Source organism: Apium graveolens, chromosome 5 (genome assembly GCF_009905375.1).
Source record: "Apium graveolens cultivar Ventura chromosome 5, ASM990537v1, whole genome shotgun sequence".
NCBI classification, from domain to species: domain Eukaryota; kingdom Viridiplantae; phylum Streptophyta; class Magnoliopsida; order Apiales; family Apiaceae; genus Apium; species Apium graveolens.
This window is the reverse complement of record NC_133651.1, coordinates 147,470,026-147,497,247: the sequence shown is the minus strand read 5'-3', so window position 1 is coordinate 147,497,247 and position 27,222 is coordinate 147,470,026.

Sequence of the window (27,222 nt, the reverse complement as noted above, 5' to 3'; positions counted from 1 at the left end):
TCTCTATTGATAAAAAGGAATAAGTATTCAATAGGTAGATAATCAACTTAATTAGTCTATCAATGATAACTTATACATCACCACAACCCGATTAGTGGTACTCAATCTCAACATCCATTCCAATACAACTCTCACGGTTGTAATCAGCTCATTACTCGAAGAATCATTGCTGTATTACTATGGTCCACCACTGACCAACTGTCGTCATTCACTTTCCATGAAATCTTAATATCTAACCATACGGAGTCCATACATGTCGTATAGAATTCTTCTAAGGAGTTAACATTATCACCATTCATAATTCATGAAGAACACTCCAAATTCTGACATACTTTCATGACATGAAGCAGATAAAATTGCAGAAGAGTTTCAATCAAAGCAACGATAGTAGGTTAATACCATTCTTAATTATATGCCTTAAATAGAAGACTTAACTCAAAGGTTCGTCTAGTCCTTTTTAAAACATGGTCCTGGCTTATCTCAAGATAGTACCTTCTGAGATAGATAGCCCGCTCATGGCGATTACACGAATTAAACCTTTACCAACTACTATTACGGTTGGGTATTGCACAGTCATCAGAAGGAATTTCAATCTTCCAAACCATAATACCACCTTCACAGCTTTAACCATCATGACTGTATTCCTTTGGCACAAGCGCCTATAATTATCCTCTTACCTTTAAAGTGTCGGCCACCTCTTTGGCCTTTCCTGATAGTAAAATTTCCTTACAGTCAATGTCATTTTAACCACCTCCAAATAAATTTTCTACCTCATTTCAATCACTTCTTATGTGAAGATGTTTTCCTTAAAATCTGATGAGTAAAAAAAAATATCACCATTTTTCCATAAGTTATTGCCTCAGTCTTTAGAGGTTAATCAATGACACGACTGACTCTCAATCATACTTAGAACATCTTTTATCTTAGGTCCTAATTTCCCTGAACAATTTCGACCTTTACTGGTTCGATCCATACTTTCTCGTGGTTTAACACGTGCCCCACTTGGCATCATTATAATTACGTCATATTTCCTTTATCAGCATTTCTATTCTTGAGAATTTTGAATATTACCTTTCTCCTTGTAAAACCTCTAAGGTTATCCTTAAATCCTTCATCAGGTACACCCTAGGCACATGGCATATCAAGATACCATTTACTAATACCAAAATCATTGTCTATATACTTCTGAAAAATTTCTCCACTGATCCTTAAAGGTTGTTATTACCTTAATCCTTTCCAATTCATACTGTCAAAACTTATACTATCCCTATTAAGGGTGAAATGCCAACCTTTATGCATTCCCCTAGGATTTATTTTAAGTTAGCGATGTTCTATCCTTAATTTCACCTTTAAAAAGGTACATGCATCCTTCCATGGATAAATCAAGTCATATATCCCTGATAAGGGTGTCTTATTCAATCATTCCCACCTCGATAGTATATGACAAATTTCACAATAACATCTGTATTCAAAATGAGGTCAATCAATATGGCCTCCAAAAGATAACAACGGTTATCCGCTTTTCTTGCCTAAATTGGGTAACGATAACAAGGATGTTCTGGAAGATATTGGTCGTGTTCAACGTGAACTTCTTCTTAATAATTCCTTATTTACTTTTGTTGTTTATCTCAACAGTCATCTCAATGTTGGGATATCTTTCATACCTGGCGTCTCCCTTTCTGGGTATCAAGCCATCAGTCTTACACTTCACATTCTTGAAGGTCACTTCCTTCATCCAATTTTCCTAATTTCTTACTTTCTTGTCTCCTTAGTCTATCCGCGTCTCATTATTTATCCTTCGAACTATTTCAAGGTTTCCTCGAATCCTCCCAACTTACAGGGGATAAAATATATGTATCTCTTATTCCTTCAATCATCAACTTTAACTCATGGTGAATCACCCTCATCCTGACGATTACATACTTTTCTATTTCTATTGCTACGAGTCTTTAGGGTTTCCTCATACCCAACTCCCTTATCATTCCTCAAACTCTATTGCCTTTATATTCCTTTCCACTTCATTATGTTTTGGTTTCCTTCTATCTTGATGGCGACCTCCCTGACTATTACGTTCAGGGTTTGCTCTAAATCTTATTCCTCAAACTAGCTTTCATCTAAGATCTCATCTTTAAGCTCTTGAACATTTGGAACCCAAATTCTGTAGGAATACCTCATTATTCCCTTATCATCTTTCTCGGTATTAATCTTTTATTTAATTGTTGGCTCTCTGCCTTCATTCATCACTTTTTCTGGCACAATATGTCCTTTTCCGATAATTCAGACTGTATTGCAATCTCAAACAGCTTTTCGGTACCAGCTCCGGTTACCTTCACTTCTATTTCCATTTTCTCAGAATCTCTCATAAACTCTCCCAAAGACATTATCATCTTGAGTCTCTCCTTTTTACTAAGGGCATCAGCCACCACATTGGCTTTCCCCGAATGATAAAGAATCTCCCAATCATAATTCTTGATTAGCTTTAACCACCTCCTCTGGCGTATGTTGAGCTCTTTCTACGGGAAAATGTACTAGAGCACTTATGGCTTAGGTAAATCTCGCACTTCTCTCCATACAAGTAGTGCCTCCAATCTTTAGGGCAGAACTATTGCCATGAGCCCAAGCACATGGGTGGGGATATCGAATTTTATATTCCCTTAATTTTCTTGACGCGTATGTGAGTACCTTGTTGTGCTATATAAGAGCACCCTAATTCCTTATGCGAAGCGTCAATACAAATCACAAAATCTCCTTTTTCCATCCGGCAATGCCAACATAGGGGCCATCACCAATCTTTGCTTCAGTTCTTGAAAGCTGTTCTCGCATTTCTCTGTCCATTCAAACTTCTCAGTCTTACGAGTAAGCCGCGTTAAAGGGCTACTATCTTTACAAACTTGAACGCACCTCCGGTAGTGACCGGCCAATAATACCTCTGGTATTTGCCCTAACCATAGTCATCAATTCCTCAGTGGTCCTTTATTCATTCTTGTCAGGATCCTCCACGGGATTCTTCTCAGCAACAATCCCTTCTAGGACAACATCCTCAACCGCTACATCCTCAATATGAACATCATCCGGTCCCGCGTTAGGACGCTCTATCGGATCCACAATCTGATCTCCAATAAGTAATAAAACATCATCGCGTTGTTGCTCCTCAACCTCAGGGTTCGGAGTCCCGCTACCATATATGATAACGAACTACGCTTCTATCACGATATTTATAAGGGTTCCCATAAGGGTTTTAACTGTCAGTACTACGTTAGGTAGCCCGACTATGAACTTGGCAAGAGTTCTTATTATCTTAGTGAACTTATTATCTTAACGTCACATCATCTCTGAGGTTTATAACGCTTAGCTCTGATACCATTTCTGTAACACCCCCAAATCCGGGGTCGGGGATTCGGATTGTCACGAGTTCCATTTCCCTTATCAATACTTAATCTTAACAGTCAACCAACTACTGCGTACTATGACCCCACAATATACACACACATACCACAAGTTATAGTCTCAGAGATGAATACCAAAAAATAACACAAGTCATTTTATTCCACAATTATAAACCATTTCACCTTAAAAGGGTTTCTGAATAAATTTACATATTCTTTGCCATTATTACAATTCATAAATATACATAAGTCTGGTACAACAAAAGTTGAAAGCCTAGCCTATTGGTAGTTCCTACCTCAGCTACAATGCCTACAGGAAACTGCGGAATGTTTCCTAACCGCTCACGAATTGGGAGCTTGATCTTGTTCATCTTGTCTATCTGATGTTGTGTGATGAAAGAAGAAAGCAAGGGTGAGCAACAAGCTCACCGAAATAATATGTATAATGATTAACAATATATGAGCATTCTCATAGTACTCATGAAAGTCTTGGTCAAAAGAAATGAACCAAGTTTGATATCTTAATGCGATGAAGTCGCAAAATATTCAGTATATATACATATATACTTTTCAAAATCTTGGAAGTCCTCTTCCATGCATAATACACACAGAGTTCCAGTGTATAACTGTATAAAAATATTGTTGCAAGGTGATCTCATATATCTAACCTTGTCTCAACATTTTTCAGAAAATCTTTGTCATGCATCAGATAATCATTAACCAGATATAAGTTGAAAAGATGAAGTTACAAGATACCCCAATATACTTATATCTTTTCCAAATACTACTTGAACTACCACCGTTCAAGTTATATTTAGTTTCAAAAGTTTATCACACAGATGAGACTACAAGAAAAGATTTGAATATATTCAATCTTTGAATATCATTATAAATAATGAAGTTACGAGATACTTCGTTAAGTCCCGATATATATATACACATATATATATAAATTTCATACACTCCTTGAAAACCTCTGTTATGAAAATTATAAACAGAGTTGCAATATCCAATGAATTTGGAAAGGAGAAAACCTTGGCATAAACCTGATATCTTGCTGATCAGACAAAGAAACCAATAAGTAACCTTTTCTACTGTAGATGGATGAATTCCTCGCCGGTCATCACCCTGGCCGCATTAGGACCTCACGCTAGACCGTTACCCGTCCACTCACGCGTGGATGGACTGTCACCCAGCCTCTTACACCTTCATAGACCGTACCCCGGCCTGTCGCTTATGCCGACTCAATCAGATGGACTTACTTCCCGAACATTGGGCAAGTAATCAAATTGTTTTCTCAAAACAGCAACCATGTTACGAATATAAAATACACCACGGAGCCGGATCTCTTAGATTTTTGAGCGAGTATTCAAGTCCCCTTTGAAAGGAAGAGCTTAAATTTGAAAACGAGTTTTGGGATCCGCTCTAACTCTTAAAATCATTTTGAAGACTCGAAAATATTTTTAAGAATGTTTGGAGTAATGCTGATTTAATAAAATAAATCAGTCCCAATATATTAGAAAATATCTGAATATTATTATTTAAATAATATTCCCATAAGGATAATCCTTATAAAAATAATTGAAGTACAAATTTTAAAACTCATACTTGAAATGGATATTAAATAACCAAAGATATACTTATACGAAAGTATAATCTTTATTTGAATAATCGAAAATAAGTTTGATTATCGAAACAGTATTCTTTAATAAAATAAAGAATATTAATTAGTAAATAAACGGAGTCATAAGTCCTCGAATAAATATTCAACTAATATTCATTAATTAAAATAAACGGAGTCTTAAGTCCTCGAATGAATATTCAAAATAATATTTATTAAATAAAATAAACGTAGTCATAAGTCCTCGAATGAATATTCAACTAATATTCATTAATTAAAATAAACGGAGTCTTATGTCCTCGAATGAATATTCAAAATAATATTCATTAAATAAAATAAACGGAGTCTTAAGTCCTCGAATGAATATTCAAAATAATATTCATTAAATAAAATAAACGGAGTCATAAGTCCTCGAATGAATATTCAACTAATATTAATTAATTAAAATAAACGGAGTCTTAAGTCCTCGAATGAATATTCAAAATAATATTCATTAAATAAAATAAAGTTATCGAATAAAACTTATTCGGTTAATAGTTTTGAAAACTATATCAATATATATATATATATATAATATACTCGGGAACATCGACTCCCGATTTTAGAAAATGTTCACCTATGGGTCTCCTATACTAAGGGTATACGCAACTACTGCTTATCTCTAGCATAGTTATTATGCAACTTATAAGCAATTGAATCAACAGATATATATCAAGATTACGAAACAGACATGCATATATACCATATCACATGCTCCAATATATCGCAAGATTTGCTAATTAACCATCATGCATCTATCACAAGATAATGCATATACATATGTATACATCACAAAAACAGTATAACGGGTAGAAAACTTGCCTGAGTGTTCCGGGGTAGACTTAAGCTTAGAGTGGGTCCGATAACCTATGAACAACAACATAAGTCAGAATTAAACCCCGGTCGCTTAAGAAACTAGACTTTAACCAATTGAACCCTAACGTTCACTTATGGTAACTTATACGCTTAACGAATCACATAAGTCATTCGAGTACCTTCGGCTCCACCATTTTTAATAAATTAACCATTAAGAGTTTTAAGGCGATTCTTTTGCGAGTACTTTAACAACTGCCTAATCCACTTAACATAATTGTTTCATACCCCAAATAGTCATTTAAAGTCCTTAACCAAGGTTTCAAAGTAGGGCGAGGGGTAATGGTTCAGTCGCGAAACGCCGTTACTTAAAACGATCGTTTCTCCTAAACCGTACATCGGATTCAAACGAACCACATATCAAAACGAAGCTCGTAACATGAACTATCTAATCATGGCAATGGTCAAAACCTAACAGTGAGTTCACGGGTAATAATGTTAAGAACAAAAACAGTCTAGGGTAATCGGACATTACGACGACTATTTTTACGCGATTACCAATTTCGTACAACTCCAATTCAATTCACAAACAACCCACAATCATCACCATTCCACCATCATTCAACCACAATACAATATCATTCAACCATAACTCAATATCTCAACTTATTCATCTAAACCAAGTCAAAAATGTGGCCAAGAACTTTAAATCCAACAAGTATCACTCCTAACTCCAAAATCAACAAAACCACTTACTAAACAAAGCTCTAAACATGATTACACACCCATTACACTAACCCATCATCTAAACATTAGGAAATCCAAACAACAAAACTTAAGACTAAGATCGTGAAGAGTTATACCTTCCTTGAAGCTTTTAATCCATGAAAGATCCTTGAAATGCCCATGGAAGCCTTAATCTAACCTCCTACAAGCTTGATCTTTCAAAGAAATCAAGAACACAAAAATTAATTTCAAGAAAGTACAATTCACCATCTTCTTGAATGATATATAGGAAATGCTAGGAAAGGATTTTGAAGCTAAGATTCCTAGGAAGTATGTAACTTAACTAGGAGAAGCTAGGATAATTACCTTGTAAATTAGCAAGTGGAGGAACTTGGACTTCCCATTTCTTAAGGAAGAGGCCCAGAGCTCTTGCTTGGAAAGGTGGAGAAAATGTGTTTTTGTGATTTGTGATTTGTTTGGTTGGTTGTTTTGCTTTTGTTTTGTTTAATTATCTTTTAACCATGTAAAATTGTGTGGCTTGAAATCAACCACCCTTCCTTCCCTTTTTGTCATGCTTAGGTCATCAATCCTATGTCATCTTCCCATGCTTGTCCTCTTCTTATTCATTTGATGACATCATCCTCACTAACCTCTTTGATTAGCTCCTAATTACTTGGCTAATGACCGCTGATCTGTTATGCGGTTCGCTTAACTTTCGTTTTCGTTTATCGTTTGAGGGATCATACCCGGGATCTTATTACTTACGTTTCCTTAACCTTTCTCAATACATTATATTCCTTTTATGATCCTCTCGTATAATCCTTGAATTTAAATACTTTTTATTCTGTTACCTTATACTCAATTCTTTCTGTATCTGGTAGATTTTCGGGAAAAATCAAAGTGTTCGAATTTGGATTTTGAGGATCTTTACGTACACTTATATACCATATAGAGTACTAATAAGATCTCAGAAGATCAATAAAAGAACCCCTACATAGTGTGGTATGAAAAGTTTTCTTATTCATCATAATTAGCAAAATCACTATTCATAAGGGTTTCAAAAATTCCAAAAATTGGGGTTATTACAACCCGCATGCTACCTGTTTACAGTTTTCAATGCCATGATTAGGTATAAAGGACCAGGTAGACGTCGAGACGTATAGTTACGTCGGTTCAGTTTTGTCTTGTTAATTAAAATAATATTCTTTTATGATAGATATACCTAGTTCAAGACATTCAAATCCAGACAGTGATAGTAAAAGTAAATTTTGATTGTGTGTGGTAATGGAACGAGTAGATACAGAGTAGATATGAATATAGAAGGGTGATTGAAGGCTAGAAAGCGGATCAATTGAGGCAAGTATTCTAAAACTTTCTTGTGATATATTGCAAGTATTTCTTTCATATTCTAAATTCAGAATAGTTAAATGTTTTTATATTTCACTGCAATTACTCTTAATTATATAAGTACCTTTTTTATCTTGTTCATGATTATTATTGGTGATCTCTTGAGCAAATACCCATTGTTCTCGGTTATTTGCAAACTCCGAATCAGGATGTTTTGAAATCAAAATGATTAAATATCAAAATACTCTACGGACTGGATGGTTACGATGAGGGCCAGGAATGAGCTGGACCCTACCAGAGATGGTTGGACCCTTTTATTTACGGAGGCCAGAAATGATCCTAGGTACCTTGATATACGTGGGTCTATGCAGATAGGCATAGGTCCGTACTATACTTGACTGATCAGCAGGTTATAGTACTGTGTTGATTCTAGTGTCCATTCTAATTTATTATTGATCGCCATACACAGCATTCCTTCTTGAAAAGCTTTATGATTACAAAACTTGACAAAGACCTGATTCAAGAGATGAATCAGTGAATTGCTTTTTTCTTTCGATTTATGATTGAGGGCCAATAAAGGCTAATGTTTTACTTGCTCAACTACTTCAAATAAATAAAGATATTTATAAAATTATTTAAAGATTATGTCCGAGAATTTCTTTTGATATTGATACCTGGAAACAAAATATGAGAAGTTGGAGATGTCAGAGTGAATAAGACAAGTAAGTTAGTAAAGGGGTAATAAAATTGTATTTAGTTGTTATAAATTTTAGAAGGTTAGATTCTTGTTTCATACCATAACCTGTAATCGATCCGGAATTGAGGGGTTATTTGTATATTTATTTTAATATACAGATTTATATTATTTAAAGTTGTTTGGTGACACCCAATCCTAACCCCGGGATTTTGGGTTGTTACAGTAAGGGTAAGTCTTGAATCTTTCCGACATAAATTGAGTGATTCTAAGACTTACAGGTATATTATTCTTTATAATAAGTGAGCCAAATAGTATTTTGGACACTTTTTTATAATTGTCTATCTTTGTTCTATCAATCCATTAAGTAAATGAATGTCTTGAACTTTATGATTTAAAGTAGACATTATAAACCTAGGAAAGAAAATGTCCTTACCTCTTGTGGTCAAATACATTGTGAGCCTTGTGCTGAGTTCCTCCAGAATCAAGAGCCCCACATTAAAGTGTCTGTTGTGAGTCATGGAGAACACCAACTTCTGGACCACACTTAAGATGTTGCCATACCCTGTCTTCCTGTAGGTGAAGGCTCTCACAATTGAACCAAACAGGAATGACCATTCCCTCCTTAGATGCTTCTTGTTTAAGCTAGCAAGGTTGATTCTTTCACTGTAGTTGATGAGGTCCATAAAATCAGCAAGTTCATGTTGTGTAGGTACCCCCACCATCCTATCAGTAGGGATTCCCAGAGCCAGGTTAACATCATTCTCAGTAAATTCCACCTGTTGGCCTTAGATTGAGCAGTTAACCACCATGGATACAGTTTGATTCTCATGCACTACTGTCCTAACTACAGTTGAGTTCCAGAAATCATTGAGAACATCCTGGTATAGAATATGATTTGCAGTTAGAGCACCTGCAAAGTATGTCTCAGATAGAAACTTGACAAAGCTTTTGAAATTGTCAAGAGCTTGGTTAGCATCTGTGAAAGCTAGGTAGTTGGTTCCATCCTTAGGGATAACATCTTTAACAATGTTTAATGCCATTTGAAGTGTTTAAATTTGAATGGGTAAGATATTTGAAGAAGAAAGAGTTCGAAGTGAGAGAGAATGGTAAAGATTTGCAAAAGCTAGGTCACTTGAGATCTCGAAAGCGTAAATAGGCGTTATGTCGAGATGTCTGGGTATTTATAGAAAAAGGTAAGTGACATGTCGAGAAGTAGAAATAAACGGTTGGGATTTGCTTATCAAGAAGTCACATGTGAGAATAGATACATATCGATAAGTCACTTTCCTGGCTCTTATCGAGAACTAGATAGTGACTTATCGAGATGTCAAATAAATACCCAGTTTGTCTTAAATGGACTGAATTTTTCCAATTTTTATTTGAATAAATCAAAATAAAATTGAAAGATTTTATATCAAAAGTATTTTACTAAAATAATTTATTGAATTAAATTATTCTAGTTCTAAGTTATTCGAGAAGTCTAAAATGTATACTTGTATAAAACTCTATGAATTAACTTATATCGAGATCTCTACAAGACTTATCGAGAAGTCATAATGTGGCTTGTCGAGAAGTCCTTCGAGAAGTCAAGAAAATGACATATCGAGAAGTCTCAAAATGACTTGTCGATAAGTCAATTAGACTTATCGAGAACTCAGTTCTTTATATACTTTTGTTGCTTTTGATTATGTCTTATGATAATTTCACATATTGAAAATGTAAATTAACAGTTAAATAATTTTTCTTAGAATTTGAAAATTTCAAGCTGAATTTTGAATTTTGAAAAAAAATATACAGAAAATTCTGAAATATTTATAAATCATATTTCAGTTAATTTCCATCTAAATCAAATTAATTTTACTTCACTCGAAATTAGTCTACTACAACATATTAGCTGAGTTCTTTCCTTTAGGGTGAAGAATTTAACATTCCAATTTCACCAACAAGTCGGGTGAAAGTTGCTTCATCTAAAGGTTTAGTAAAAATGTCAGCTAATTAGTTCTTTGTTGGAACAAAAATAAGCTCAATAGTACCATTTATGGCATGTTCTCTAATAAAATGGTACCTTACATCAATATGCTTTGTTTTAGAATGATTAACTGGATTGGAAACAATAGAGATAGCACTTGTATTGTCACACATAATTGAAATTTTGTGTAACACTAGGCCATAATCCATTAGCTGATTTCTAATCCAAAGCATTTGAGCACAACAACTTCCAGAAGCTATGTATTCAGTCTCAACTGTGGAAGTTGAGACAGATTGTTGTTTCTTACCATACCAGGATACAAGTTTTTGTCCAAGAAATTGATAGATTCCACTAATACTCTTTCTGTCAACCTTGTATCCGGTAAAATATGCATATGTGTCTCCTACAGCTTCAAATCCAGTTCCTTTATGATACAATAATCATAAGTTTGGTGTTCCCTTTAAGTATCTGAAAATTCTCTTCACAACCATCAAATGTGATTTCTTTGGGTTGGATTGAAATCTTGCACACAAACATGTTGCAAACATAATGTCTGGGCTACTAGCAGTCAAATACAATAAAGATCCAATCATTCCTCTATAACCGGAAATGTCTACTTTTTTCTCCTTTCTTATCTTCATCCAACTTTGTAGTTGTAGACATAGGTGTTGATGCGGGTAAACAATCAATCATTCCAAACTTCTTCAATAAATCTTTAATATACTTAGTTTGGCTGATGAAGATTCCATCACTTTTTTGACTGATTTGAAGTCCAATAAAGTAACTTAATTCTCCCATCATGCTCATTTCATTTTCACTCTGCATGAGTCTTGAGAATCTTTGATATAGTTTTTCATTGGTAGAACCAAAAATGATATCATCCACATAGATTTGAACTAGGATCATATCACCACCATGTTGCTTGTAAAATAGAGTCTTGTCAATTGTTTCTCTAGTGAATCCCTGTTTAAGAAAAAATTCTGACAATGTGCCATACCAAGCTCTGGGTGCTTGCTTTAATCCCTAGAGAGCCTTGAGAAGTTGGTAAAAAAATTTAGAAATTCCGGATCTTCAAAGCCAGGTGGTTGTTGCACATAAACCTCTTCTTCCAACTAACCATTTAGGAATGCACTATTTACATCTATTTGATATACTTTAAAGTTTGAGTGTGCAGCAAATGCAAGAAAGATCCTTATTACTTCAAGTTTTGCAACTGGAGCCAAAGTTTCATCATAGTCAATTCCTTCTTCCTGTGAGTAGCCTTTTGAAACCAACCTTCCTTTGTTTTTTGTTACAATTCCATTTCCATCCATTTTGTTCCTGTACACCCACTTTGTTCCAATTATACTTCCGTTCTTTGGTGCGGGAACCAACTTCCAAACTTTGTTTCTTTCAAACTGATTTAGCTCTTCTTATATATCAGATATCCAGTCAGGATCAAGTAGAGCTTCCTCAGTTTTTTTAGGCTCAATTTGTGAAAGAAAGCATGCATGTAGACATTCATTAGCAGTTACACTTCTAGTCCTCACTCAAGCATTTGGATCACTAATAATTGCTTCTCTTGTGTGACTCATATTCCACTTTCGGGTATGAGTTTGTTGACTTAAATTTTCTGTATATTCTTCACCATAGGCATGACTCGCAGAACTTTCTCCTCTTTCTCTCCCTGAGTTTGTGTTATCAAATTCAGATGTTTGAGATGAGCTTCCATTCTCATGATTCACTTGATTAGTTGACTCCTCATTCACTCCGTTGTTTATGTTGATTTCATCTTCATCTTCAAAATCACTATCAATGTGGTGATTTTCAAACTTAAGGGCTTCGGCTTCATTTTCATTAGGCATTCCAAGTCTGGACACTTGTCGTCATCAAAATTCACATATGTGCTTTCCATAATTTTCTTTTTTCAAGCATATAGACTCTTTAGGCAGTTCTTTCCAATGAATATCCCTGAAAAATTACTTCAAAAACTTTACAGTCAAATTTTCTCACATATTCAGAGTTGTCTTTTAGAACATAACTCTTTCTTTCAAACACATAAAGATACTTCACCGTAGGCTTCCTTTTTATAAGATTGAGTAGGGTGATTTGCCAAGATTTTTGTTGATGAGATATCTTTTTGAGTGTAGCATGCAACGTTGACTGCTTTTTCCCAAAAACTTGTCGGCAAATTGGCATCTTACAGTATTGTTCTAGCATCCTCAACTAGAGTTTTATTCTTTCTTTCAACTACCCCATTTTGTTGAGGTGTTCTTGCAGCTGAGAACTCTTGAACAATACCCTTGCCTTTGCAGAATTCAGTTAAGATTGCATTTCTGAATTCTGTGCCATTATCACTCCTTAATCTTTTCACATAATTTTGATCTTCATCCTGCTTCTCAATTTTCTTGATATGTTTAATAATAATGTATGGAGTTTCATCCTTTGAATGTATAAACTCTACCCATGTGTCCCTTGAGTAGTCATCCACCATCACAAGTGCATATATCTTTCTTGAAATTGATAAGACATTGACTGGTCCAAACATGTCCATGTGAATAAGTTGTAAAGGTGCACTTATGGAATTCACAGCTTTGCTCTTGTGACTGGACCTTTTCATTTTGCCTTTTTGACAAGCCTCACAAACTTTATTGTGAGCAAACTCCATATTTGGCATGTCTCTCACTAACTCCTTTTTGACCAAGCTATTAATTGCTTTGTAATTCAAGTGAAAGAGCTTCTTGTGCCACAACTTGTTTTGCTCAATAGAGGCCTTGGTGTAGATGCAACATATTCTATCCTTATTTGTTGAGTATAAGTTTGCAACAAACAAGCTTCCCTTTCTTGATCCTTTCAAAGAAACTTCACTTGTCTTTTTACTAATAATTGAGCATTCTCCTTTGTCAAATGAAACCTTGAATCCTTTGTCTGTGAATTGACTAACACTCAGGAGATTCACCTCAAGACCAGCTACCAGTGCTACATCTTTAATGATAACATTTCCAGAAATTAACTTGCCATATTCCATTATGAATCCTTTGATGTTGTCTTCAAAAGTCACTGATGGGCCAGCCATCTCCTCAAATTGTGATAGCAAGGCTTTATTACATGTCATATGCCTGGAGCGTCCACTATCTATTATCCATATGTCCTTCTTCACCTTGCCCTGCACACAATGAGGATTAAGTGTATTTAGCTACCCAAACAGTGTTGGGTACTTTCTTCATTTTAATAGAAATTATAGAAGTAGAATTTAATGATTCAGAAAGAAATGTGTTGAATGATTGATTTATATTTTCCTTTTTAGCTGTAGATTAAATTTTAACTTCTTTGAGATCTACTCTTAGTTTATAACATCTTGTCATTACTTTCATATTGCAAGGAATGCAATCAAAATTGTCACAGAAAGAATATGGATCTTCAGCCTTTGCTACATTGTATTTGCATGCTCCCACTTTTGGCTCACCAATAACCTTTTTACAAAGGTGAGTTAGATGACTTGTAGAGCCACACTTTTGACATTGTTTCCTGGGCATATGCAACAAATGCAAAGTTGTTGCTCTTGTTTATTTCAATCTGCCCATTCTTGTTCTTCTTTTTCTTTCCAGTATTCTCAGTCTTGATTTCTTCGATTGGTGTCTTAAAAACTTGGTTTACCATGGGCTTCTTCTTGATTTCAATAATAGGAGTGGTTTTTCCATTTTTCTTTTCAGTATCTTCATCCGCAAGTTCTTTTTTGATGACCAGCTCTTCTTCACTGAAATTGACTTCACATGCCTTGACAAAGGTGTATCAACTTTTCTCAGCATAACTAGGACACCTTGATTTACAGTTTCTTTACCTTTCTCACCTTTATTCTTATTGTTGTTCAAGGCATCATAGTACAAACCAATAGGTATGTTAGCACATGGTTTGTTTTTCTCATGGTATTGTCCAACCAACTGAGATGCATTTCTGAAAGAATTCAGATTCACCTCATTCTTCTCCAATTTTTCCCTCAACACAACTTCTATTTCACTTACACACTTGAGTTTGTTCTTCAAATATTCATTTTCTTGTTTTACAGTTTCAAGCTCAACAAGCTGCAGTTCCAAATCTTGCTTCTTAATCTCAAGCTTCTCATTTATCTTTTACAGTCTACTCACTTCTTCAGTAGCTGCCACCATACTTGTGTGGATATGAAACATCTCTACACTCATCTTTTCAACAGTTTCTTTATATTGAATTGCATCTAAATCAATAGTGGTTAGAGTTGGTACCTCTGATTTTGAAGTGGATGATTCTACATGCTCAAGAGTCATGAGAGCATAATTTCTAAATTCTTCTTTGTCATCATCTCCGTCAGTGTCATCTCAACTCTTTCCTTCAGCAGTATAAGATTTTCCCTGTTGTTTCTTCAAGAGAGCTTCATACTTTGCTTCCAATTCCAGATAGGCTTTATCCTTCTTCACATGCTTTGGCTTCCTGTACTCAGTAGCAAAGTGACCCAACTCATCACAGTTGAAGTACCTTATCTTTGATCTGTCAACATATCCAGTCTTATAGCCACCTTTTCTAGCTGAGTTATACTGAGCTTTTGGTTTCCAATTATTGTTGTTGGAAGACTAGCCCTTGTTCTTGAAAAATCTTGGCTTGACCCTAATGTTATAAAATTTCTAGCCAGGTATGCCATAGATTGGTCCATCTCATCTATCTCATCAAGGGTATAGTACTCATCTTCCTCTAGTTCCAAAACAACTTGTTTTTTAGGTCTTTTGTTCTTTTGCTCCACAACATGTGTAGCGACTGAGATTTTCGTGATGTATTTAAATGAATAAAGTATAGTTCTTGTGATGTTACGTGGATTTACGTGAATAAAATATAAGGATAAATGATTTTATGGTCTATGTGATTTTTGTAAAATAGTAAAAAAGAACATGAGATATCGCATTCCAGTTTGATGAGTCAATAAAGGATATAAGATACGTGGATTGTCGGGCCGTCAGGTTGAACGGAACCCGTATTTTAAAAAAGGAATTAAATGAAAAGGGGTTAAGGTGCTTAAGTATACAAAAGTGAAATATATTTGATGTTCCTATGTAACTGTATGATATTTGATGGGTTGTGTGTGCGAATATGTAATTTATGGTTTAAATGAATTTATTTGTGTATATTGAGTCTTAAATATTTTTATAAAAAATATAGAAATTTGATCAAGGTGCGAGATTTGTTTTATTACCTCTAAAATAGTCCAAGGGACTTTTTAAAAATGATAGTGGGATTTAATTTGATGTTTTGATATCTTAAAATGATTTTTCAAAGTGTATTTTTATTATTTGGGATTTATTTGTAAAATCCATAATAAATAATCTATTCGCTCAAAAATTTATTTTAAAATATAGGGGGTCGAGCTAATTTCACGCTCTTTATTTTAAATTAAAATTTGTGATATTTTCTGCTTTTATAAAAGCTAATTTTCATTATTATAGAATAAAATTCAGAAATTTAATTGCCAAATGACCATTATGCCCTTGAGAGTATATACATACTTATACATATATGTTAGGCCCGTAATCAACTGTATAGGGCGGTGAATACAGTTAATGCAATCAATTCGAGAAATCTTACAGTTTTTATATTAACAGATAAAAACTGATTACAAACGTACTCTCTCAAAAGGATGAAAAAATATCCTTGAGAGCTTCTAGGTTATGCGAAAGATATAACAATGTTCGCAATGCTAATAGCATGAATGTAATGACCAGGACTTTTCAAAATATGTTTATTATTATTATAAAAATATTTAATCAGTCGTTAAATGAGAATTATGTGAATTATATGAGGGATATATTTTGTGAAGTTAAGATATGTGTGAAATTATGTTTATTTGATTATATGATGATTGGTATATTTTATGTTTATCTGTTTGTCGAGCTGTGTTATTAAATCTTATTTATTAGGAGTTATTGTAGTGTTTAATTTCTATAAAATTGTGTATTATCCATAAAATTATTTTTATGGCTTTATAATTTCATTAAATATTTATAAAGATTTATAAAATTTAGAAAATAATATTTTGGTAATTATTTCTTTTTAAATGAAAGTGGGGTATTTTTATTAATTTTAAAAATGATTCAAAAATTATGAAATTTTTATTTTATATGTAATTAATTATTTTAGGATTTTTAAAATTATTTTGGTATTTTTCCAGTATATAGTTGCTCGTGCATTTGTTCGTTATTTTGCAAATCTGTCCGGGACGGGGCCCTAAAAAGGGGTACGTGTCCTATTTTCTAAAACGTGGCAGTTTTTAACAATTCAATTTATTTTTATTTTTACAAACAAACATCAATCCCTCTCCTGTTCTTCATCTCATCTCTCCTCTCTCGCAATCTCTCTCTTTCTCTAATCTCTCTCGATTTCTCTCTCTCAATCTCTTCTCCCTCTTTTCTCTTTTCAGTTTTTATTTCCCCGAACTTTCCCCTCTTGCCCGTTCGTGGCTGCTCCGGTTGGGGCGAATTTTTCCGGCCGATCTTGGCCGGATTCTGCTTGGCCTCCAGTTGTGTGCGAGTGTATGTATATATGTGTTATACGGTATGCGTGTGTGTATTTATGTGTGCTCTGTGTGTGTTTATGTGTGCCCTGTATGTGGGTTATCTATGCATGTGTGTGTGGGTCGCGTATGTGTGTGTGTGTGTGAATCGAGTGTGCGCATGTGTGAGTCGCGTGCATGAGTGTTCGGTTGTTGTGTGTATTATATCTAAGTTTTTGAATATAATTTATGCTTCATTAGGTTTATGCATAGAATAATTGATATTATAGATTTGGTAGTACATGTAATTTAGAGGTTATATGAATATAAGATTTGGCTAATGATGTTGTGAATTATGTTGTCAAATTCGTTTAGAAATAAGATGAGTTCTTGTTAAATCCGTAGCTTTTAACTAGATCATCTTATGATAATGGTTTTGCACTCTCTGGAAAGATAATGGAATTATCTACAATTTTCATTCTTTGTGTTTTTCCAAATTCAGCCTGTAATTATGATAAAATCTGCCATTTGTAAAATTTGTCCTGTTATTTCGGTTTGATACATCCTAACTTCAAAAATTCGTAATAAATTCATTATTTTAGCTATGACTTTGAACTATACCAATTTTTAAAGCTTAATTCAGGATCTACAATTGTTACGTATAGTTCATTAACCAATTCTATGATTTAAGAGTCTCAAATACTAAGTTACTTGCGAAAACAGGGCTGAATCTGCTTGTGCAGATGTTTATTTTAAAGTTTCTGAATTCGTTACTTCGTCATTTTTAGCGAGCCTTACCATTTTGGAAAGGTCGCGAAATATCCTATAATTTTTATGTTTTAAACTTTTCTGTTTAAGTTCATCTAGGTGTTGTAAAATGTCATTCTTTCGAGGCTGGTTAACTTAAGTTTTAGGTTCGGTAGCTATTTTGTATGTTATAAGTCGACATATGGTTTTGTGCTAATATATGTGATTGCTAGTTATTGTTTAATAGATTAAATATATGAACCTATAGTATAGAAGTGTTGGTTAGTGTTTTGATATGTGCTTTCTAGTTTATTAAATTATAGATTTAAGTTAGCATACTTGATGACATACTTGACTTGTGCACATGTACATTGACTTGTTATTTTTATATGTGATAACAGCGATATGTTTTATGGAAATACATGTTAGTATATGCCTAATTGAGATTGAGTTTCGTTGCTAATTATTAGAGTGTGATTTGAATATGTGTATAGTTACTAGTCTATGTGATATATGTGCAAGGTAATTTATTTAAGTGTTTATTCGAGTTGAATTGGTGATGCTAAATTATATAACTATAATTTCAAATATTATAAATTATTAAGTATACTTAATTGTTTAGGTGCCGCAAGTCTGGGCAGGTAATTTTCCTTAATTGTTTAGGTGCCGCAAGTCTGGGCGGGTACTTTTCTTACTTATTTACTTTTATGTTGCTGCAAGTTGAGGCAACTTTATTTTGTATGGTTATAAGGTTAAATTTTGGAATCGAAAAACTGGTGGATAGTCCTAATTACGAATACTTCATGCCAAAAGTTTCTAAAATTCTCCTATATCTAAATCTATTTGACTTATTTGATTTCAATGATTTGAAAGCATGTTATGATTGTTAGCTGTAACACGTATATGATATGTCTGGGTAAGAACATAGAAATGACTTGTGAGTTGTATTTTTAGTGTGGTTATTCAGGGTATTGTCCATATTACGAATAGGTCATGCCGAATTTTCCGTAAAAATATTATCATAAGTTATGCGTTCTCATGTTAAATAATATTCTAAGTTGGTAGTAAGTTTTAAACTATAATGTGTGCTACTTGTTATGTGCTATATAATGTGCCATGTGTATATATGTATATATATATATATATATATATCGCGAAAGGGTAGAAATAAGATAGTCATTTCAGAAGGATACTAAAGTAGTATCTTTTTGCTTATGATAGGATCGGGCATTAAGGGCGTGAGACCAAGCAAAAGAAAACAAAAAGGGAGAGTTGCATAGTGGTTCAGTAGTTACGGATGATTCGAGACGAACAGAACCAGGCGTTGGGGATCACGACTGAAGTTGGATAAGATTTCGTATCAGATCGCAGTAACTGCATTAGCGACATATCAAAGAATTAAGAATAGAAAATGGTGACATCTTGAGAAAGCATCATGAGATATTTGTGTTATTACGAGTGTGTATGATTGCTAAGGACCAAAGGCAAGTATCCCTATCATCACTTATTGTTCAAGTGATATTTATTTTAAATCTTCTTATGCAAGTATTGTTTTCCCTATTCTCAGTTCTGAATAGATAAATGTTTTACATATCGCTGAAATAAATGATTCTGTTTATGCAAATACTCTTCTACTATTCTATGTTCAGAATAGCTAAGTGAATTTACTTATCAAATGAATGGATTTATAAATATTTTAGATTTTGAGCAAGATGACGTTGTTTTGGTTTTTCTGCCCAAGTAAATGGGCGAATAAAAGTTTATAAGGGTGTCGAGTATTATGACCCCTTTCAATAAACTGTTTTAAATTGGATGGTTGCGTAAGAGGCCGTGGCGGCGGTCCAGTGGAGATTTTGGTATTATACAGGATATAATACCATTAGGCCGATATGTGCCTTGGGTGTCCCATTTGTTTGGTTAGATATGCTTCGACATACCGGTGTTGCTTCGCGGCTGATCACCATCGGCAACACACCGTCATTCGAGGATTCCAATATAAATTATTATATTACTTTTGATAATCTTATAAAGAAATGATTTATCAACTGTTTCTGTTTTTGGATAAAAGATGAAATGTAGTTTTGATTCAGTTTCTGATTTTGTGGACACTTAGTTTGTTGTTAAATATCAAAGGTGGTATTAGTACAGATGATTGGTGTTGACTTCAGTATGGGATGTTGTGAGAATCAAAGTTCGTAGTGATATCTAATTTTATATGACAACAAAATGAGTATTAATATCAAGAGTTCGATTTTGAATAAATTTTACAATTTAATCCATAATCATTGCTTCTTGTTATTGTTGTTTACGATATTTTCGTAAACACTATTTTACGAGTTTTATCCTCGTCAAAATTCAAAGTATTGCTGAAGCATTTCACTCAAAAATATCAAAAAGAGTTTTGAATACAGTGAGAAACAATTATCCGATTTTAAGAATTTTTTTGTTTCAGCAATTATGATTTTTAAAATGTTCTGTGCTATTGCAGACGTCGATTTTATATCAAAACGACCATATATATATATATATATTACAATGATCTTTCTGAGCATTTCTTCCGCTCATACTTGCCTGATTTTAAATTTAACCTCCAGTGAGGATTAACTTGCGCTGTTTAGACAAGTAATTCGAGGAAGCAAAGAAGAAGCTCTTGGAAGGTGATGGGTCCAGGGTTTGCGAACTAGTGTAAGTTTTATTGTATAAAGTTGTTTATATTATATTATATTATATTATAATTGTGTTATTTTATAGTTGGGCCTAGTATACTTCTTTTCGAAGTTATACTAGCGGGTTAGTATTGAATTGGAATTTGTTGAAGAGAGTTTTAAAAGGAAGTGAATTTTTTTTATGGAATTTGGAATTCTTGTTTCTAGAACTGTAACCATCCTGGATTAGTTTGGGGTCATAGATGATCAATATCTTCTGCTGGCATTTGTATTTTGATTAAACAGTTTAATTTGGATTGAGGTTTCATCATGATGACCAAATCCTCTAACCCCGAATTTGGGGGCGTTACAATGAACCTAATATGTGCTTTATATAGAGCACATCTACACAATGTATAAGGAACCCTATTCTATCAATAACAAGGAAACCTATTATAATGCTTCTGAGATAAAGTCCTTCACCGCCTTAAATTCCTGCTTTTCTTTTCCTCCTCAAATATCTACTGAAGTGACAAATCCTGATGACATCATCTGCTGATCATCAAGTACTGATCTAAGTATTGATGACGTAACTCTTCAGGAAATGCTGATATAAGTCCTGATAAGAACTTCAGATAGTTTTCTGCTAATTTCATCAATTATATCTAACAATCTCCCCCAACTTGTGCACTATACCAATATGTACAAGTTTCAATTTGATGATGTCAAAAAAAGTTAAATGCAGAAATCAAGTAATCATATTCATTCTTATTTCAGTCAATATCAGACTTTACTCTTCATTCTGAACTCTAACACAGTCTAGAAAATCATCAAGAAACTTCCTCAACAGATTCTCTTCAATCACATCCAAATACCATTGCATCCTCTGTTTATGTTCCCTCAGTTCATCTGTTGATTCATCATTCTGATAGATGGAAGCCCTGAGATTATGTAATTTTGAATTTCCAAGTGATAGATCATCCAGCTCCAGAAATCCAATTTTCTTTCTATCAGGACTAAAGGTTAAAACTTTAGTCCCTAGACTCATTTCTATCTTGGCTCCTACAATAGGCATATCAACATCATATTCATATTGATCAATGTACTTTGAAATGTAGTTTGATTTGTAAGATATTCCTATCTACTTTAACTGTATCAGGTTCTTTATGAATGCAGACCATCTGGAAGTTATAGAATTAGTTACCTTGAGAATTGTAGCAATAAGTTCAAATTCCTGCCATGGTTTGTCTCTTAACTGTTCTTGATTCAACCTTAAGCTTCTCCCAGACTCCAGAAAATAGATTATTTTCTCTTCAGCATGATCAATAATAATTTGCACTGATATGATCTTCTGTAAGTCTTCATGCATTACATTGTCCCCAATTTCAGTCAAATTAGAATGCTTTATTAAAGTCAAAGCATCTCCTACAAATGGATCATCAACATTTAATCTTCCAAGACCACTTATGATTCCAGGTTTTCTAGATTGAGAACTTCCATTGTAAATATTCTTTAATGTTTCAGAAGAATCTCTTCTAGGTGTTGGTTTATTGCTTCCCCATAGTAGCTTCTTCTTTTCTTCAAAAGTAAGCTCTGGCTTATCAGAGACTATGTCTTCAAAATTAGAATTTCATAAATCTGCTTGAATTTGATTTGAGAAATCAATAACATTAGTAGAATCAGAGGTTGTGATTGGTTGAATAACAACTTCTTCTTTAACTTGATCAATGTCAGAGGTTAAATTCAATTTATCAGCCCAGTCAGCTCCATAAATCTTCCTTCTTTGGTGAGATTGGATCTATCAGTATTTATCATTTAGTTGCTTTAGATACCGATTTCTTCTTTATAACAGCTTTGGCTTTAGGCTTTGAAAACTTTGACTTTTCTTCTATCTTCTCTTTTCCTTTATGCTTCTTGTCAGCAGTTTAAAATAGCTTGAGATATGAAAAATCTTTCATCCTCTGCCTGATTTACCTCCTTTATAACTGCACCTCTAGTTGGTCTGTTAGAAGGATCATCTTCATAAAGTTCTTGAGAGATAACAGCAATATCAGCATTTGCTGTCTTTATTGAATTCTTGAAGTCTTCCTCCATTTGCCTTAGCTATTCTAGATCAACTCCAGGATTTTCTCTTTCAAAGATTCTTTTACTCACCTCAGAGTCAATAGCTTGAATCTTCAAATCCTTTTAAAATAGAGTTGTCTTTCTTTCTTTTACTTTCAGAGTTTGCAGATATTGACTTGCTTCAGCACCAGCGTTTATCTCCAGAATACCTTGGTCTTCATCAGCAGTTGTAACTTGTAAAGATTGTTGCATTGTTGTTGTCACAGTCAATTCTTTAACTCTTCTTTCATTTCTCTTACTCTCTCCACCTTTTCTAGATTGAGATTTAGGTTTAGTGATTGCTTTTGATGAACCACTAACTCCAACTAGCTCTTCACCTCTTCTCCTTTCACTATCCTTATGTCCCCCCTTAATTATCTCCATCAGGATTTTCATCATCAGTATTTATCAATGTAGCTTCCTGCATTTAGATTTAACAATTCTCTCCCCCTTTTTGGCATCATCACCAAGCAGTAGAGAAAGAATCAGCTTCATTGAATTATGTACCTCTGTAAGTTGATCAGACATTTGAGCTTGTTTAGCTTCTAATCTAGCTTGATTGGCTTCAATTGCAGTTTGTCTAGAAACTATTAGTGCAATTTGTTTCTAAATTTCCTGATGAGTAGTCAGCCTTGAAACAATCAAGGATTCTTTGATCTGATTGATTTGAGAAGTAGTTGCTTCTTGAGCTGTATGTAAGGATCTGAAGACCAAATTTGATGTTTTGAGATGAGTCAGCATATCAAGATTCTGAATTTTCTATTCTGCTGTTTCCAGATATGTAACAGCTTTTGTTTTGGAAATAGGATATGTATCCTCTTTTCATTTAGCATTACAGAGATTATCAAAATAATCATGTTCCTTCTTAGCATCTAACTCTTTCATTTTTTGTTGTCTTACATGTATATGCATATCTTCAGGGAAGAAAAGATCATCCTCAGGATCTATAAGAGCATTTGAAACATTAGCTTCTTCACCATCATTAGATTCTTCATTGGCAACTGGATCTTGAATTATCTGCTAAACTTCATCACCAGCTTCAGCATGTAGGATAGAATCAGAAATTGGTGCAGTATGTGATCCAGCAGTTTCAGAAGCTTCCATACCATCAGCAGTTAACTCCACATTTTCAAGAATTGTAGATAAATGAATTGGAGCTTCGAAATTTACTTTCAGAACCTCAGTCCATGTAGAGTGTTGTGGTAATCCTGTAATGGATGAAACTTTATGAATGGACTTTTGTGCTACTTCATCTTCATTAACAACATAGATTACTTCAGGTGGTGGAATATCAGAGTGTATGGACTATTTTTCAGTAAAAACATGGATTGTTTCATGTGGTGGAATAGTAGAATGTATGGACTGCAAGAAAGTATCAGTACTTAGACTTGTAGGGAGATTAACAGCACTTGGTACATCAGAGTTTAATTGAGGTTCAACAGACTATTGTTCATCATCTGTTTCTTTAGTACTTTGTGCATCTGCAAACATATAACAAGTAAAAATTAATCTCTCTATTCTTTTAAAGTAGTCTCACTACTCCTCACACTAGACATCTCTTGACTTTTAATAGTCAGAGCTTCCTCATAAGGATTACTAAATCCTATCTCTCATTTACCTCTACTTTTTCCAGGAAGGATCCTGCCTCTCTTTAATTCTATTTTTCTCTTAATCTTTTCACACATCTCACAGAAAAAGCTCAGGAAGATTGTCCTATATAAATAAGAGGTGGCTAAAGAAGGGTAATCTGTAGTCATATAACTAGAGGTAGTCCTTAAATAAGGTCTTGAAATAATAATACCAACATGATTTATATCATGAAAAATAAATGTTGAAAATAACAAATCAGTATTTATAATAAATGCTGATAAAGTAATAACAATATTTATACCTTGTGAATCTGAAGTCACAATTAAACTCACAGTTAATCACTGTGGTTATGAAAGTTATTGTTCACCAATTATGGGAACCTCCATTTAAATTGGAGAGGATTTGATCAGGTTACTGTCATGTACCATGATCTCAAACCTTGTTCTTCTTGCAAATAACTAACACTTGAATGTGTTTATTGAAAGCTTTCACAGAGTTTTCAGTAAAAACTGATGAAACCCATGTGTCTCTGTTAGTATCATTAAGATCTACCTCAGCATGTAGTCTCTAACCAACTTAATGTTGTTTCTGAGTGGTGAGCATATTTCAAGAACTATGTCACTTATTTTTGATAACATTTGAGAAATGGATTCAAATGTTTCAATTGTAGGAAGAAATTTAATATAAAAGATTTATGATTTTGAGATTGAGTGTGGACAACTTTCTTCGTGAGAAAAAGAAAGTGTCAAAGAATTTGGATAGAATATATCACTCAAAGATTATAATTCTCATTGGTTAAGAATTAAATCTTTCATAAATTTCTTCTGTAACATCAGTTACTTCCTGTAATATGCTCAATCTGTATTGTAGTGAACATATGAACTAAAACAGAGATTAGTTTCTCATATGCACTATTAAAAAATATATGAAATTAAGCATGCAGTACTAATTTGAATATTAACAGTCATAATCATTCAAGCGCAAACAAGACAGTAAACATTCATTCACTTAAAGAGTCAAAGAAGGCAATAGATATTTTCATTAATATATAAGAAGCAGAGTACAAGATTTTTAGATTTCTAAACATAAAAAACTAACATAATCTAGTTACTCAGACTTCTTCTGCCTCTTTGCAGCCTGCTTCGCCCTCATCTCCCTGCGATGATAAATCCTACTTATTATCCCTACAAGAGAAATGATATTCTCTTGCAGCTCAAGAGATGCTTAACGAAAACGTTCTGCTAGTTCAGCACGGAGTTCTTCTTTAAGAAGAAGTTCTTCGATGAAGAAATGCAGTTCCAACTGATCATCCCAAGAGAGACGATCATAGACTGAGTTTGGAACTTCAGTTGGGTGATAGATTTCACCTCCAATACGAACCAAAACTCCATATGGATCGAAGTACATCTTCTCATCACTTGGATTGAATATTGGCATGTAGTATCCACTGTTGCATTTGTAGAATTGGGGTTGAGCTAATTCATAGAAGTTAATTGCATGTTATCATGGCATCAACATTTAGCATTATAATTAGTATCTAACAAGTATTGACACATAATAAGATACCATGCTTCAAATATCAACAATTATGTCTTAATTATCAGAGTTTAAGAAATGTCCTGATATCATTCCCAATTCATTCCCCAATCTTGTGAAAGTAGCTTCACAGAGAGGCTTGGTGAATATATCTGCTACTTGCTGATCTGTTGGAACAAAGACCAATTCTACTGTACCTGCTTCACAGCTAATAGATGAGGTTCCCTTGGATTAGATTGGAACCTTGCACATAGACGGGTAGCATACATGATATCTGGTCTACTAGAAGTCAAATATAGAAGTGATCCAATCATACCTCTGTAGTTAGTTATATCTACTGAAGAACTAATATTTAAATCTAACTTGGTTGTAGTGGCCATGGGAGTTGATGCAGTTGAGTAGTCTTTCATTCCAAATCTTTAGAGCAAATTCCTGGTGTATTTGGATTGATTTATGAAGATCCCTTCATCAGTCTATTTAACTTGTAACCCCAGAAAGTAACTCAATTCTCCCATCATACTCATTTGATACCTGGACTGCATTAGCTTTGCAAATCTCTCACAGAGTTTATCATTAGTAGATCCAAAAATAATATCATCAACATATATCTGTACTAATAACAAGTCCTTACCATGGTATTTAAAAAAAAGAGTTTTGTCAATTGTACCTCTTGTGAAACCACTTTCTAGCAGAAATAGAGCAAGTGTTTCATATCAGGCTCTAGGAGCTTGCTTCATTCCATAGAGTGCTTTATCCAGTAAGTAGACATGATCTGGATACTTTGGATCAATGAACCCTGGAGGCTGATTAACATAAACTTCCTCTTCGAGTTCTCCATTTAGAAATGCACTCCTTACATCCATTTGGAACACCTTAAACTTCTTGTGAGTAACATAGGCTAGAAATATTCTAATTGCCTCAAGCCTTGCAACTAGAGCAAATGTCTCATCATAATCAATGCCTTCTTGTTGTGAATAGCCCTTTACAACCAGTCTTGCTTTATTCCTTGTAACAATGCCCTCACTGTAATAACCCCAATTTTTGGAATTTTTGAAACCCTTATGAATAGTGTTTTGCTGATTATGCTGAATAAGAAAACTTTTCATGCCACACTATGTAGGGGTTCTTTTATTGATCTTCTGGGATATTATTAGTACTCTATATGGTATATAAGTGTATGTAAAGATCGTCAGAATTCAAATCTGAACACTTTGATTTTTTTCCCGAAAATCCACCAGATACCGAAAAAATTGAGTATAAGGTAACAGGATAGAAAATGATTTAAATTCAAGGATAATAAAAGAGGATCATAAAAGGAATATAATGTATTGAGAAAGGTTAAGGAAACCCAAGTAATAAGATCCCGGGTATGATCTCTCAAACGATAAACGAAAACGAAAGTTAAGCGAACCGCATAACAGATCAGCGGTCATTACCCAAGTAATTAGGAGTTAATCAAGGGGTTAGTGGATGATGATGTCATCACACCAACAAGAGGAAGACAAGTGTAACA